The 13,655-nt window shown below is 60.8% G+C and overlaps 1 long non-coding RNA gene across 1 annotated transcript in view; it reads left to right on the top strand.

The window, feature by feature from the left end:
* The window catches only part of LOC112550969, a 21,107-nt gene extending 8,249 nt beyond the window's left edge, over nt 1-12,858 (top strand). The window contains exons 3-5 of the long non-coding RNA XR_003095059.1: nt 7,581-7,761; nt 8,431-8,679; nt 12,493-12,858. This is a non-coding gene — a long non-coding RNA (uncharacterized LOC112550969). The remainder of the gene's footprint in view (nt 1-7,580; nt 7,762-8,430; nt 8,680-12,492) is intronic.
* Nucleotides 12,859-13,655: the final 797 nt, after the last annotated feature.

Genomic DNA, 13,655 nt, shown 5'->3' with positions numbered 1-13,655 from the left:
TGGGCGTGCGGCCGCCGCGTCTCTCGCTCCCGACCTGCAAAGCCCCGCCAGGGAGGATGCCCCTGCAAGGAGGCCGTGTCCTTCTCTCCGTGCACCTTGCCCACCGTGGTCCTGGCTGGCACCATGAGCAGCTGCTGCTGTCTGCAAGGCGGGGCTGCCCTGTGCGCCTGGTGGGGACCGTGTCCCTTGTGGGAGTGCGTGTGAGCAGCCACCCTCGTGAGCGTGCATGTGAAGGCATGCACACGTGTGTGCCTCTTGGCCTCCCCAGCTTGGGCTCCTTTGCACAGCTTTGGCTGCCTTGCCAGTGCCCCCGCCAGAGGTTTTGGGAGCTGCAGGCTGGAAGGAAGCTGCTCCTTTTGGGCACCGGACCTCTTTGCAGCCGTCCCGTGGCTCCCCTTGATGGCACAAGGGGCCCAGCGCAGCGCGTGGGGCTTTGGCTTGGGCTCCCACCAGCCCCGTGCAGCTCAGATTGGGCTCTCGCCAGCCCACACGTGGCTGGATGGGTTTTCCCCATCGTTTGCCGCCTCCAAGCTGCTCATGCTGCGATAGGGAAGGCGTCCGTGTCGTGCTTGGGCAGGGGAGGAAGGTTTCTGGTGCCCAGCCGCAGCGCTGCCTTTCTGCTTCCCCTCCTTATCAGGAGCCTGGTGGGATTCAGCTGCGTTTGGCCAAGGGCCACCGAGAGAGGAGAGGAGGGAAAGGGAGAGGCGCTTGTGGGTGGAAGTCAGGCAGCTGGGGTGGAAGGGGGTGTTTCCACCTGGCAGGGAGGTAGCAGAGGATTCACTGCCCCTGGCGTCCTTAATGCTACGGCTCCAAGCCTAGGGCAGCATCCGGCCTTCCCACCCCCTCCACCCGGGGTCCTTGCTGCAGGAGCGGGTTATGCTCAGGTGCACCCATGGGTTTCCAGTGGGTGATCTCTGCTTTGCACCTTGCTGCATGGGCTTGGCGCCGGTGATGGGCTGAGGACGTGGCCGGGGCGGGTGCAGGACGGACTGAGCCTCAGATCCACGGAAAGGCGAGTGCAACTTCCGCGTGGGCGTAGCTGGCACGGGTGGCTCGGTCTGCAGCCAGGAGCGTGCTTGGGGCACCTGGCAGCCCTGTCCGCCGGGCCACGCGGCTCATCGGGACCATGCAGGGTTGGGTGAGCGTGGCTGAGGGACTAGCCTCAAGCAAAGGGCAATGCAAAACCCACCGCAACACCGGGCCCACACATCTCTGCGTTCATCCTGCAAGTCTCCTTGGATAGTTCAAACCCAAGTGCCGTTCTGCGGCAGGTGGGCAGAGCTGAGTCTCTGTGCATGGAAAACAGATGCCAGGCTGCCCTGGATGTTCCCCGCTATGCAATGCGCAGCTGCCTCCAGTTGTGTTATCCCCCAGCCGGCTGCCCTGGAGCTGCCTGGTGCAAGGGTGATCCCAGAGAAGCAGGGCTGGAAGGTCACCTCTACTCCAACCCCTGCCTGGGGCAGCATCAGCCCTGTCCAAACCACCCCAGACGCATCCAGGAGGATGCGGGCACCAGGGCGCTTGCTTTGGCTGATGCAGTGTTTGAAATGCGCTGGAGGAGCTGGGAGCTGCGGCATCCAGAGACGCAAGCCAGATGGTCCCCTAAGCAAGCTGCTTGCCGCGCCGCTCGGATTATCGGGGAAGGATGAAACCGAGCGGAGCTTTTTACTCCGCAGATGGAGACGGATTGTTTCCCGGTTTGGGGGTTGGTTCTCATCTGCCCGGGGAATTACATGTGCGGCTGCTGCTAAGCCCAGAGCGAGTTAATAATATTTAGCGCTTGCACGGTGCTTTTCAGGTTTGAAGTGCTCTAATTAATCCCTGCCGCAGCCCTTTAGGGAGGTAAAGAGCAGGGTCTCTGTTTTACAGAGGGGGAAACTGAGGCACGGAGGGTAGGCGCGACTTGCTGCAGGTCATGGGGCGGGGGTGAGGGTTAGTGGTGGAGCTGGGAGACCTCCCAAGACACTGTTGGGGTCAATGGCTAAAGAAGCCTTGGGGTCTTGGATCCGCTACCCCCTTGCCTAGGAACATGGGGGGAGAGCCCTGTCTGTGGCCCCGTGGTCTGTCCCTTCCCCTTCCGCTGGGGCTCAGGCCTTCTTAGTCCATCACGGTGCCCATCGTGGCTCCCCCAGAGGCCTGGGGCGCTGGGCTGTGGGGCTGGGAGCGGCCGCGGGGCCCTTCTCTCTAGCTGCAGGTTCTGCATGCATCCGACTCCCAGACCTGGCCTGACCGCACTCCCCAGATATTGGGAGACATGCAAGGTCCAGGCTGTTTCCTACCTGTGCAGCCTGAAAGGGGCCAGCAGTTTTCTTTTAATATGCCCCCAAATCATAGGAAGTGAGGGTTGAAGGGACCTCAGGGGGTCACATCTAGTCCAGCCCCCTGCTCCAAGCAGCACCAGCCCCAACTGCATCATCCCAGACAAGGCTTCTACCCGGGTCTTAAAAACCTCCAAGGATGGAGATGCCACCACCTCTCTGGGGGCCTGTTTCAGTGCTTTGCTACCCTCCTCGTGAGAGTTTTTCCTAATATCCTACTTCCCTGGCTGCAACTGGAGCCCATTGCTCCTTGCTCTGTCCCCTGCCCCCCACTGAGACCAGCCCAGCTCCAGCCGGTGACAGAGGAGCGATGTGGAAATAACCAGCTTGGAGCTGTCAGGAAGCCGAGCGGGGTAGGCAAGTCCTGCAAGCCCCATCCTCCCCCGGCCCCCTCCCCTGCTGCTCCAGGCCAGTTTCCTCGCTGCTGCCCAGGCCGTGCCTTCCCCCTGAGCCGCCTGCGCCCGCGCTCCCGCACCTGCGCTCTGCAATCAGTCCGCGGCAGCCCCTCCGTCTAACCGATTCCAAAAATATTAAGCCGGGGCCCATCTGTTGTCCAACTGATGAGCGCAGATGTGCTCGGGATTTCAGAGGCTGGCTGGCAACCGTTCAAAACTGTCAGCGCTCACACCTGCTGCTGCACATTTCCCCTTTCTGGTTCCACCCCCTGCAGAAAGACCCCCGCGCCCACCCACCCCAGCATCTCCTGGCAAAGTGGTCCAGCCGTTTCCCCCTCCGATGCTCGCGTCCTGCCTGGTGCATCAACACGTCTGTGCACACATGAGGGGGCTGAATTCGGTGCGTGCCAGCTGGGAGACTGGGAACAACGGCTGCAAAATCCAGGCCTGAGCTCTTGAGGCGGCGGCTGTCTGCGTAAAGGTGGTGCAGCACGTGTTAACTTTTCCGGTGGCAACAGGGTCCGAATGGCACCAGCCGGAGAGGGAAAATGATGCCCAAATTCCAGCCTGAGCCCTGGAGACCCTGGGCTCCTCTTCCCTGGCCCACAGAGCTGAAGCAAGGAGGGCCAGGCAGATGTCCCAGGCTGCTGGGGGAGGTTAGACATGAGCTGGCCTGTTATCCCCATCATACAGATGGGGAAGCAGAGGCACAACGGAGCAAAGTGACATGCCTGAGGTCCCACGGGGAGTCTGTGGCAGAGTGGAGAGTGTAACTTGGCTTCCAAGTCCTAGGCTGACCCCAGGCCACCCCTCCCATGCCTCTGCAGGCCAAAGAGTGAGCACGTACGCGCCACAATAACTGTGGCAAGTGCCCGAGGGAGGGGAGGTATGCAAAAGCCAGGAGACCCCGAGTCCTAGAAATAGTTAGTAGCGTCGCGTATGTACTGATCCTGGCTCGTGCTGGTTGTGCTCTCACCCGCTCCACTGCAAAGTTGGATGGAGGTCGGGGGGATGAGCACGGTCCCCCTCGATAGGAAGAAACTGGAGCAGGCTGGTCCCGAGCAGAGGCAGCCGCACCTGTCCCGACCCGTCGGGATACAGGACAGCACAGCTCTGGCTCATGCCTGCAAATCCCCCATTGCTCCCTTCCCAGCTCTGGGTTGCTTTCCGTGCCTGCCAGGGCTGCGCAGGCCACGCCTGCTCCTTGGATCTCTGGTTGAAGGGCTGCCCATGCTCTTGCCCCGGTATCTCTGGCCATGCTGCACAGCCCCGTGACCCCCTCGAGCTCAGGTAGCAGCAGGTGATCCACCCGTGTGGACCAGACCCGTATCCGGGTCCTGACTCGTTAGAACCGATAGACTCAAAGCAGGTGAATTAGCGGCGGAGGAAGCCTGGTTACTAGTTTCAGTAAGCTGATGCATCTCTGATTTAGTTAGTCTATAAGGTGCCACTTGACCTTGCCCTCTGCCTGACTTCAGACTAACATGTTAACCCCCTTTCCCTGGTTATCAGTCCTCGCTGATGCCCGAGTCACGGGTGACTTGAGCTGTTGGCGTGATCTGCTTGGAGCCTAAACCCGTGGTGCTCAAACTGCCTCAGTTTACCTATCGCTGCTGGAAGGAGCGGCCGCAGAGTGGGGAGACGGGCTCTGAAAGGACCAGCTACATCCCTCTACACTGGGCGAGGTGAGGGCAGGGACGGCAACCCCCGTGCGGGGCGTTGTGGGGAACGGATGCCCTTGTCCCTGTGCAACGGTGCTGCTGCGTGTGGGGCCTTTCTGTGGGTCCAGCACCTCTGCAGGATTCTCCGGCTGCTCTGAGCTGTGTTTTCAGCAGCCGTGACCCTGCCCTGGGCTCTGCCAGGCCCGGGCTGCAGGATCGGGGCCCACACGCTGCAGGTGCAGCCCCCCGGAGCGCGTGCAGCTCTTCGCGCTCCGTAAAAGCAGCCAGGTCCAAACCTGGGCTTCGGGTTTGCAACCCAACAAAATGCCACCGTGGCTCCGGTTGCTAGCGAGACTCTCCCAGGTCGGCTGCAATGATCTCCCAGCCTGCCGAGGGAGTCCACGCCGGCACAATCCCCTTCTAAATGAAGCCCTCGCGGAGCGATTAGGAGCAGAGGGGTCTCCGCTGCGCTGCAGAGATATGTCGGGAGGGAGGGGGGAGCCTCATCTGTCTGTCTGGGGCGGTGGCCGCGCCGTCTGAAGGGGTCCTGTGCGATGGGGAGCGATTAGGATTAGCTGCATCCAAGGGGAGAGTTTTGCGCCAGATAGAGATGATAATGGGGCCCGCAGGGAGGATTAGGGTCCGAGGCAGCTGCCATCTGCATAGCTGCATGGCATGCGTCTGCTGCCGGAGGCTCCCTGCGCTGCGCTGGATGCTGGCGCGGTGCCGTGACCTGCTTACGTGGCGTGGGCTCGGCAGGTCACGGGTGTGCGGGGAGCAGGGTTTTGCTCCTGGCTGCAAAAGTTTCGCTTGAGTTTTCAAAGGAAAGGTGCTGGCTTTAGTGCGATGGCATGGTATTTAGGCCACAGACGTGGGCTGGAGGCCTGTCTGGAGGAGGTGTCGTGGTTCTCGTGGCTGGGAGCCAGCAGCCTGCATGGTGCTGGGGGATCTGCTTGGGGCGCCGCGGGTGCCCGTGTCTGGGCCTGTCTGAGCTGTGCCAGCTTTGGGTGCTCAGCAGCTATGAAAAATGAGGCCCTTCTTCCTGCGGTGTGTCACCTCTGCCATCTCTAGGAGGGCTGGGAGGCTTCGCCCGTCGGGTGCTGTCTGAGCCTGGGGTGAGCTCATGCTACATTACCTGTGGAGAGCTGGCTTCCCATCACATGGGCATGCCTGGGCAGACAGATGGGTAGTGCCTGGGATGCTGCAGACCTGTTCAGCTGAGTGTGAAAGCCAACAGAGCTGGCTTTTGCCACGGGGATGTGATGGACCAAGACCGAGGACCCGCACGGGCCGTATCTCTGGTGCACAGTGGCGGGGACTGGTGCACAGTGATGGCTGTGCACGTGGACAGACCCCAGGGACCACACGGCTCTCGGCCTCTTTCTCGGGGGGGGGTTTCCTCCCGCCCCACAGCTATGCACCGTGTTGATTCGGCGTGGGGAAAGAAGGGGCGATTTGGCGTGAAGGACGTGGTCCCGGCTGCTGCTCTCTGGGGAGGGGGCCAAGATGTTGGGAGGCTCTGGGGCCGAGTCATGGGCTGCAAACACAAAGCCATCTGCCCGCCCTGTCGTTGGGATTATCGAAGGGCTCCCGAGCCCCTGTCTTGTCTCCTGCTCCTGCCATATACAGGGGCATCGCCCCGAGGAGCCAGCTCGGTCTCTCTGCAGGGACTGCGCTGCAGGGTCTTTTGCATTTGGACCCATGCACTGGAAACGACCCGGTGGTTCTGGGTCGGACTGCGCCTGACTCTCCTTCCCTTGCATGCATAGCTCTGGTCCATCCTGCGAGGCGGAGCTCATGTTTCGGGGCACAGGGCTTTTGTGGGGGCACATACTGCTTTGACCCCTCCCCCTGTCATGTGGTGGTGCCCCCTCTCTGAGACCACGTCTTTGCAGTCTCTTTCTCCCTTTCCAGAGACCCCAGCTGCTTTGCAGAGGGTGTGTACTGTGCAATGCCACCCCCCGCTCCCCGAATAGGTTCTGGGCCCATGCAGCCCGCGTCGACTGCAAACCCCCGGCTCCAAAAATAGGTGCCACCTTGTAAAGGAAGCAGATGGAAGCGCGGAGCCCCGCTGTGCCTCGCAGCCGTTCCCACACAGCTGTTCCCAGCCCGCCAGCTCTGGTTCTGCTAACAAACAGCCCCGGCCTTAGCAGCAGCTGACAGCAGGGCCGGGGCCGGCTGCCCCGAGCGTCCCCCCGGGCGAGCGCCCGAGCCGAGGCAGCCGGTCCTGCTCGCCGCTGGGCTGGGAAGCACCGGGGAACCGACCTCTGCTCGGGTCACGGCCAGGGAAACTCCAGCGCCGGGGCTGGGTGGACACAGCGCTGCCTGCTTCCTTTTGGCCAGGGTTTGAGCGTCCCAGCCAGGGCTTCCCAGGCATCCTGCACCCAGCTGTCCCTGAACGGGCCCGATCCTGCATAGCCGAGCCCAGGAAAGGGCTGGGGAGATGCTTGCCATGCAGAGGGGCTCGGGGCACTGCCCGGACAGCGCAAGGAGCCTCCCTTTGTGGGGGGGGGGGCCATGCCCAGTCACCTCATCTGCCCTCTGGGGAGGGGATGGCAGGGCTGTGCCCCCCAGTTCTGAGCACCCACGAGGGGGTGGAGGAAAAACCAGCTCGGCGGTGGCTGGTGCTTGTCAGGGTGATGGAGCGCTAGCACCTCTGGAGAGAGCGGGCCCAGCCGGACCGTGCTTGGCAGGCCACGCGGTGCCGCCGAAGGTGACGGGGCTGTCTGGTGATGCCTCATCTCGAATCCTGCTGGGATTGCCTGGGGGAAAGACAGGGAGGTGAGAGAGCCCCCTCGTAGAGAGCAGCAGGCGTGCGGGGCTGGCTATGTGCAGAGCCAGGGCACACCTTGAGGACACCCCGCTTTGCCCAGGGCTTTGTCTTGTGCAGCACCATCCAAATTGCTCCCTGTGTGCCGGGCTGCTGGTTCATAGGCTTTGCTGGGGCAAGATTTGCCTGGGAACTTCTCCAAGGAGCAACCTCACAGGAAGCAGGAAAGGGGAGTCAGGATGCAGGGCTGTTCCTGCTGGAGCCGTGCCACAGCGTGGCCCAGCTGGATAAGCCCTTTTATGCATTGGGGAACAAAGCCAGGGGCAGCTCTGGTGCACGGTGCACTCTGCATCACAGCTGGAGCCGTGACCTCGGGCTGGCCCGTCGCGGCAGCTCCTGGCTCTCCTCCGCGTTGAACGCGCTCCTTCCTCCACAGCCTCTACTGCTTGCAGACCATTGCTGTGAGCCGCTGAACCCCAGCAACAGCTGCATTTTGGTCTGCGTCTGCCCAGGGGAATCCATTTGCACTGAACGAGGACGTGGCCTGCAGGCATCCAGCTCGGAGAGGGCTCCCACCTGCTCGCCTGCTGTAGGCAAGCCCGGGAGAGATGTGCAAGGTAGCTGCCCTGAGCTATGTGGAGGCGGGAACGTGTTGCAGGGGCATGTTGGGGGCCAGACTGCCTGGACATGGGGCTTTATCTCAGTGCATTGCAGCAGTGAGGGTCAGCCAGGCCCCTGGGACCCAGAGCCAGTCCACACCCCGGGCTCTAGTTCTCCCTCACCAGTCCCAAGGTGTCTGCATCGTGCAGGCAGCTTTTGGGGTCAGACCTGTCTCTACTCAATCTGCAGAGAAGACCAAGCTGGGTGACAGCAGAGACACAGCACCACGGGGTCAGGACCAGCAGGTAGCATCAAATCCAGGATGGCTAGTGGTTGGAGCATGAGGCAGGGAGCAAAGGCTTCTGCAGGGCAACTCCGCCACTGGGTCACTCTGCGCCCTTGGGCACACCCATCATCCTCCCTGTCTTCAGGCTGGGGTGATGATGCCCGTTCTGGTTTGCAAGCAGCTGGCAAGGGCCCCTACGGAGCAGTGCTCCCAGAGAGGGCAGGAAGGCGGCTGGAGCAAGGAGGGAGCTTTGCTGAGTAGGAGGCTGGCCAGATGCTATTCTGCTGGCCCTCGGCTCAGCTTCTCAGGCCCCTGGGCCACGCGGTCCTCTCTGGGTGCTGCCTCCTGGCCTCTTCACTGCAAACCTTTTCTCATTTGCAAACCCTCTGCTCTTTTGCAGCTAGTTACAGCTCATGCAAGGGAGAGGAGAGGTGATCCCTGCCCTGCCTGCCTCTTATCTCCCCCAGCCTGGCAGCAGACGGGGCATTTGGGGCTGCTTCTGCTTGCCCCCAGGAGTAGAAGGATGCAGCGGTTGCAGGGGAATATGTACGACACGATGGAGACAGCATCAAGGGAGAGGTCCCTGAACCTGGCTTTCGGAGGTGCAGGAAAGGAGCAGTGAGCACAAGCCCATTGCACCCTGGTGCTGGTAGGTAGCACGCCTGGGTTTCATGCCAGCATTCGAGCCTGCCAGCTTGGGGTGGGCTTGGGGCACAACGGCAGCTCGTTGCAGTCAGACACCATTGTATGCCGTAAGCAGCGGTGCCAACGTAGAGATAGATATTTCCTGGACAGGGGCAAGCGGTGGAGCTGGGGCTATTGGTGGGAGTCCTCAGAGCCAAAGGGACCCCTCTGCTAGCTGCCAGCGTGCGCATTGCCCCTCTGTGCCCTGTTGCGAAGAAGGCTACTGGCATCCTGGGCTGCATTGGGAGGAGCGCTGCCAGCAGATGGAGGGGAAAGTGATTCTTCCCCTGGATTCAGCACTGGGGAGGCCGCATCTGGAGTCCTGCGTCCAGTTTTGGCTCCAGAAAGGATGTGGACAAGTTGGAGAGAGTCCAGCGGAGGGCAACGAAAATGGTTTGGAGGCTGGGGCACAGGACTGGTGAGGAGAGGCTGAGGAAACTGGGCTGATTGAGTCTGGAGAAGAGAAGAGCGAGGGGGATTGAATAGCAGCCGTCACCTCCCTGCAGAGGGGCTGCAACGAGGACGGAGCTGGGCTGGTCTCAGTGGGGGCAGACGACAGAAGGAGCAATGGGCTCCAGCTGCAGCAAGGGAAGTTGAGGTTGGATATTAGGAAAAACTTCTCACTAGGAAAGTCGTAAAACACTGGAACAGGTTACCCGGAGAGGTGGTGGACTCTCCATCCCTGGGGGTTGTTAAGCCCCAGCTCAACAAAGCCCTGGCTGTGATGATGGAGTTGGGGCTGGTGCTGCTTGGAGCAGGGGTTGCACTAGATGTGCCCTTCTGAGCTCCCTTCCACCCTCATGTTCTCTGATTCTGTGGAAAGCTTCCTCCCTGCTCGAGCAGCGGGGGAACGGGATGAGCTGCCCCACAGACCTGGTATCGCCTTCATGGGAGACTTCAAGCGGAGGCAGGACAGGCACCCATCTGGGCTGGCTCAATGGGCAGGGAATCCGGCATCGGTGCAAGGCCCCCCTCGAGGATCCTCCCCGCCCCGCCGATCCGTAATCACCCGCTGCGGCTCATTCTCAGACCCTCTCCTGAGTCCTGCTCCGTGCCACCAGGAAAGGCAACCCCCACCGTTGCCAGCCCCTGTTTGCAATCTCAGGGTTGCTCCCGTTCACAACTAGCTGCAACAGGGGGTGGGCATGGAGGCTGGCATGTTGAAAGCGGTGGGCGCTAGCAGGTGGAGAGTGGTGCATGGGAGCAGGGAGGGCATCGGGGGACTGAGGCAGGTGTGCAGGGGGACAGAGCGTGGACGCGGGGGTCAGAGCCCGGCAGGGAAGCCGACAGGCTCATTACTGCGGGAGAAAGATAAAAGCCTGGCCTGGCATTTACGAGAGGAGCGTTTTGTGCCGAAAGCCCAGGTGCTTAGTCTGCCGGCTTCCTACCGGGACCTTTCAGCACTCATGAATAAGGCATGCACTCACGTACAATGCAGGAGCTAACAAGGCCCTTTCCTCCCCATGCCCTACATGGAGCTCGGCACACGTGTGTGCATCCAGACCGTGCATGAGAGAGGACACGTGTGCATGCACGAGCCTGTGATCCTGTGTGATGATGCATGTGTGGGATGCAGAGGGCCAAAGAGATCTGTGAATGAGGCAGGTCAGTGTGTGTGGGCATGTGCCTGGCTGGGTGGATGCACCTTTGCACACTTATGTGTGTGTATGTATTTCCCCCTGTGCATGCACACACTCATGTGCACGTGAGTGGCGGCAGCCTGCCAGCAAACACGTCTGAAGGTTAAGGCAGCCGCGCCTGCCACTCTGTAATTACAGAGAGAGTGGAAGTTTGAAGTTTGGATAAAGCTTTAATTGAAGTCCTGGCTGCTGTTAATTATATTAAAGAGAGAGTGAGCAATGGGCTTTTTATTAGTTAATGAGGATTTTCATTTTCCAGCAGCAGGGCCCTTTGATGTGTTCAGGACTAATGGCTGTTAAATTAAATCGGTTTGTTTTTCCCCTTGGTTAAGAGGAAGCGCGGAGCCGTCACCTGAGCTAGTGCAGGAGAAAGGGAGCTGCTCTGGATAATGAAGCCACTTTCCCAGCCCGAACCCTTCTAATGGCTCTGCATTGTAAAGCCCACGGCCCTCCGTGCTGGGGGCTGTGCGTGCAGGTCGGACCTGCTATTGCATTTGGCAAACACGCCGTTTAAAAGCATCGCTGTGCTGGAAAGGGTCCTGTCCAGGGCACAGCAGGACGGCCGGGGGGGGGTGAGGGCGGCGGGGGAAGGGCGGGGAGCGACTTTTGCTCCTGACGTACTGACGGGTGACACGTGTTTTGGGCGGTCTAAGGCAGCACCCCAGCCAGGCCCGCCGGGGACACGGGCCAGTACGGCACTGACACCACCGACATCAGTGGCCAAACTGCTGCCGATGTTTCCCTCTACAAGACTGCAGCAAAGCAAAGCTCTTCAGGGTCTCCTGGCTCGTCTCGGGACACGGGCCAGTACGGCACTGACACCACCGACATCAGTGGCCAAACTGCTGCCGATGTTTCCCTCTATAAGCAAAGCAAAGCTCTTTAGGGTCTCCTTGCTCGTCTCCAGAAAGACTCAGCTGTACGTCGCTGGCTGGAGATGAGGTCTCCGACTGGTCTAGATGCACCCCTGCCACGCTGCTGCCACCTCCCCAGCGTGGCGCAGAGCAGCCGGGGCGTTGTTCCACCGCTGCACGGTGTCCCGGGAGGCATCGTGGGGTCCTGGCAAGGTCTGCAATGCTGCAAGGTGGTCGAGCCAAATGAAGCCTGGCCAAACACAGGGGGATGTGACTGGGAGTCGGGAACGCACGACCCACATCAGTGCAGCTCGTTTGAACTAGGGGCAGGGGCTCCTTGCAACGAGAGGCCTGATCCCACATCCTCACCAGCAAGGCAGAGCCTATTGCCCCAGCTCTGCACAGCCCTCCAAGAATAAGCAAGACTTTTTGCTGCCATGTGGCATGTACACGGCCTGACCGGCCCAGGTCCCCCAAAGCCCTTCTGAATGGGGCACAGGTGGGTTCCTGCCCCCGCCACCTGAATTTCTTCGGGTTACTCTGTATTGGTGGCCGGTAGAGCAGAGCAGGTCCCTCTCGGAGATCAGCAGCTGGGTGCAGATGTCTCCGCCTGGGCTCTCTCGCGATGGCATCCCGAATCATTTGCAAACAGTTTGCTGGGAGTATTCAGGCTCCAGCATCCAGAACTCGGTGCCGTGCTGGTTGCCCCCAGGAGCTACGTGGGGCTGGAGCTGGTCCCCAGCTGGGGGCAGAAAGGGAGGGGTGCTGGCAGCACAGGGAAGGGGTCGAGGTCTCCAGCCGGCTGCCCAGGCCTTACCTGGACACCCAAGTGGCCTGGGCTGCAGAGGGGACAGTGACTGTGCCAGCGACCTGCAACCTTCAAGTTCACGGCCAGAGCTCGGAGCCCTCCCTTGCAGCTTCGGCTGGCATTAGAAATCCAGCCACGTGCATTGGGTACCTGACCTGCATCTCTCTTCCTCCCGGGGTTTCCAGCCCTCCCTGATGGGAGCCAGCGGGTCCATGCAAGGCCAGCACCTGGGAGCCCCCATGGCTGGAGGGTCTTCTGCTAGCTGCAGCTCCGAAACGCAGCCCCTGTGCATCGGGGTTGCGGAGGAGGACGTGGGGAAGCAGGATACGTGCAGCAATCCCGTCCCTGCCCCTCTGATGGCAGCGTGGGAGCGGGGTGGGAGGCTCTTGGGGATTGCCTCGGTGGGGCGGGTGGGGGGAGTCCCGCGCTAGCGGCGTTCCCCGTTAATTACCCCTCATCCTCTCCTTCCTCAGCAGCCCGGGGACGTGCGGGGCCTGGCAGAGGAAGTCGAACTCGAGCTATCAATGGTCCTGCCTTGATGGGAATAAAATATGCACTGAAAGACATGAAAATGGAGTAAATAAAAGAGATAAAAATGGAACGATCAAGCCAGCAACTTCTCCTCCTCTGATTAAAAAGAGAGAGAAGGGGGAAAGCGGGCGGGGGGGCGCCCGAGCCCTTGAAGAGGCAGCTGCTGCAGAAGCCGAAGCCTGATAAAGGGTCTGAGGCAGCCTGTTTGGAAGAGATAAAGTAGAGCCCCAGCATTTACCATCCTCAGTCCAAGTCTTACCATCAATATTAATACAGCCTGACAAACTGGCATTTAAGATAGAATAAATATAGACTGGTTCTGCTATTACCTAGACCTTATTAATCTGCTTGCAGGCATTTAAATGCCGTTAAAAATGTGGAGTTTACTCGCCGGCGCTTCAGTGGCTTCCCAATTCATCACGGCTTTGTTTCCCCCGCTCCACCCGCCGTCTCCGAGTCCCAGGTGACCCACGTTCAACTTGGTGGGGCGGCCGCGGGGGTAGAAGGGAGAAGGTGACAGGCAGGAGCGTTGTTTCAGGATAATAGCGACTGTTGGGAGATCGGCGCGGCGGAGGCATAAACCTCTTGGGACCGAAGAATGGCGTGTAACTTGGGGCATCGCAGGCCAGGAAATCTCCATCCCGGCCACAGGGTTGCCTCAATGTTGCCCACCCCACACACATTTTGGCAGTTCAGGAGCCTGCAGTTGACAGCTCCTGGCTGGATGTCCCAGCCCTGCCTGGATGGAGATGCCTATATTGCAGCTCCAAGTTTCTGGACTGGAAAATATAGTCACCCCCTGCCCCAGCTGCAGCAGGCGAGGAGGTAGGAGGTAGCTGGGAAGCAGGAGGACGGCATCAAGGCAATGCCCCCCACTCCAGAGCCAGCCGTGGGTGCAGATGCTGCAGACCCACGGGGCAGGACGCGGCCGTCAAGCCCCCTCCGGCCTGGAGCCTGCACTCTCCGCGGTGGGGGGTGCTCGTGCAGAGATGCTTCGGGTCCCTGATCTTGCAACAGGCTTGGTCTCAGGGGCGGGCGCAGGTACTAGCGAGGCGGTGGGGTCTCCATCGCTGGACGGGGTTAAGAGCAGGGGGGATGAACCCTTGAC

Source organism: Alligator sinensis, unplaced genomic scaffold (genome assembly GCF_000455745.1).
Source record: "Alligator sinensis unplaced genomic scaffold, ASM45574v1 scaffold255_1, whole genome shotgun sequence".
NCBI lineage: Eukaryota > Metazoa > Chordata > Crocodylia > Alligatoridae > Alligator > Alligator sinensis.
The sequence above is the reverse complement of the archived record's forward strand: the minus strand, read 5'-3'. Positions and strand labels throughout refer to the sequence as shown.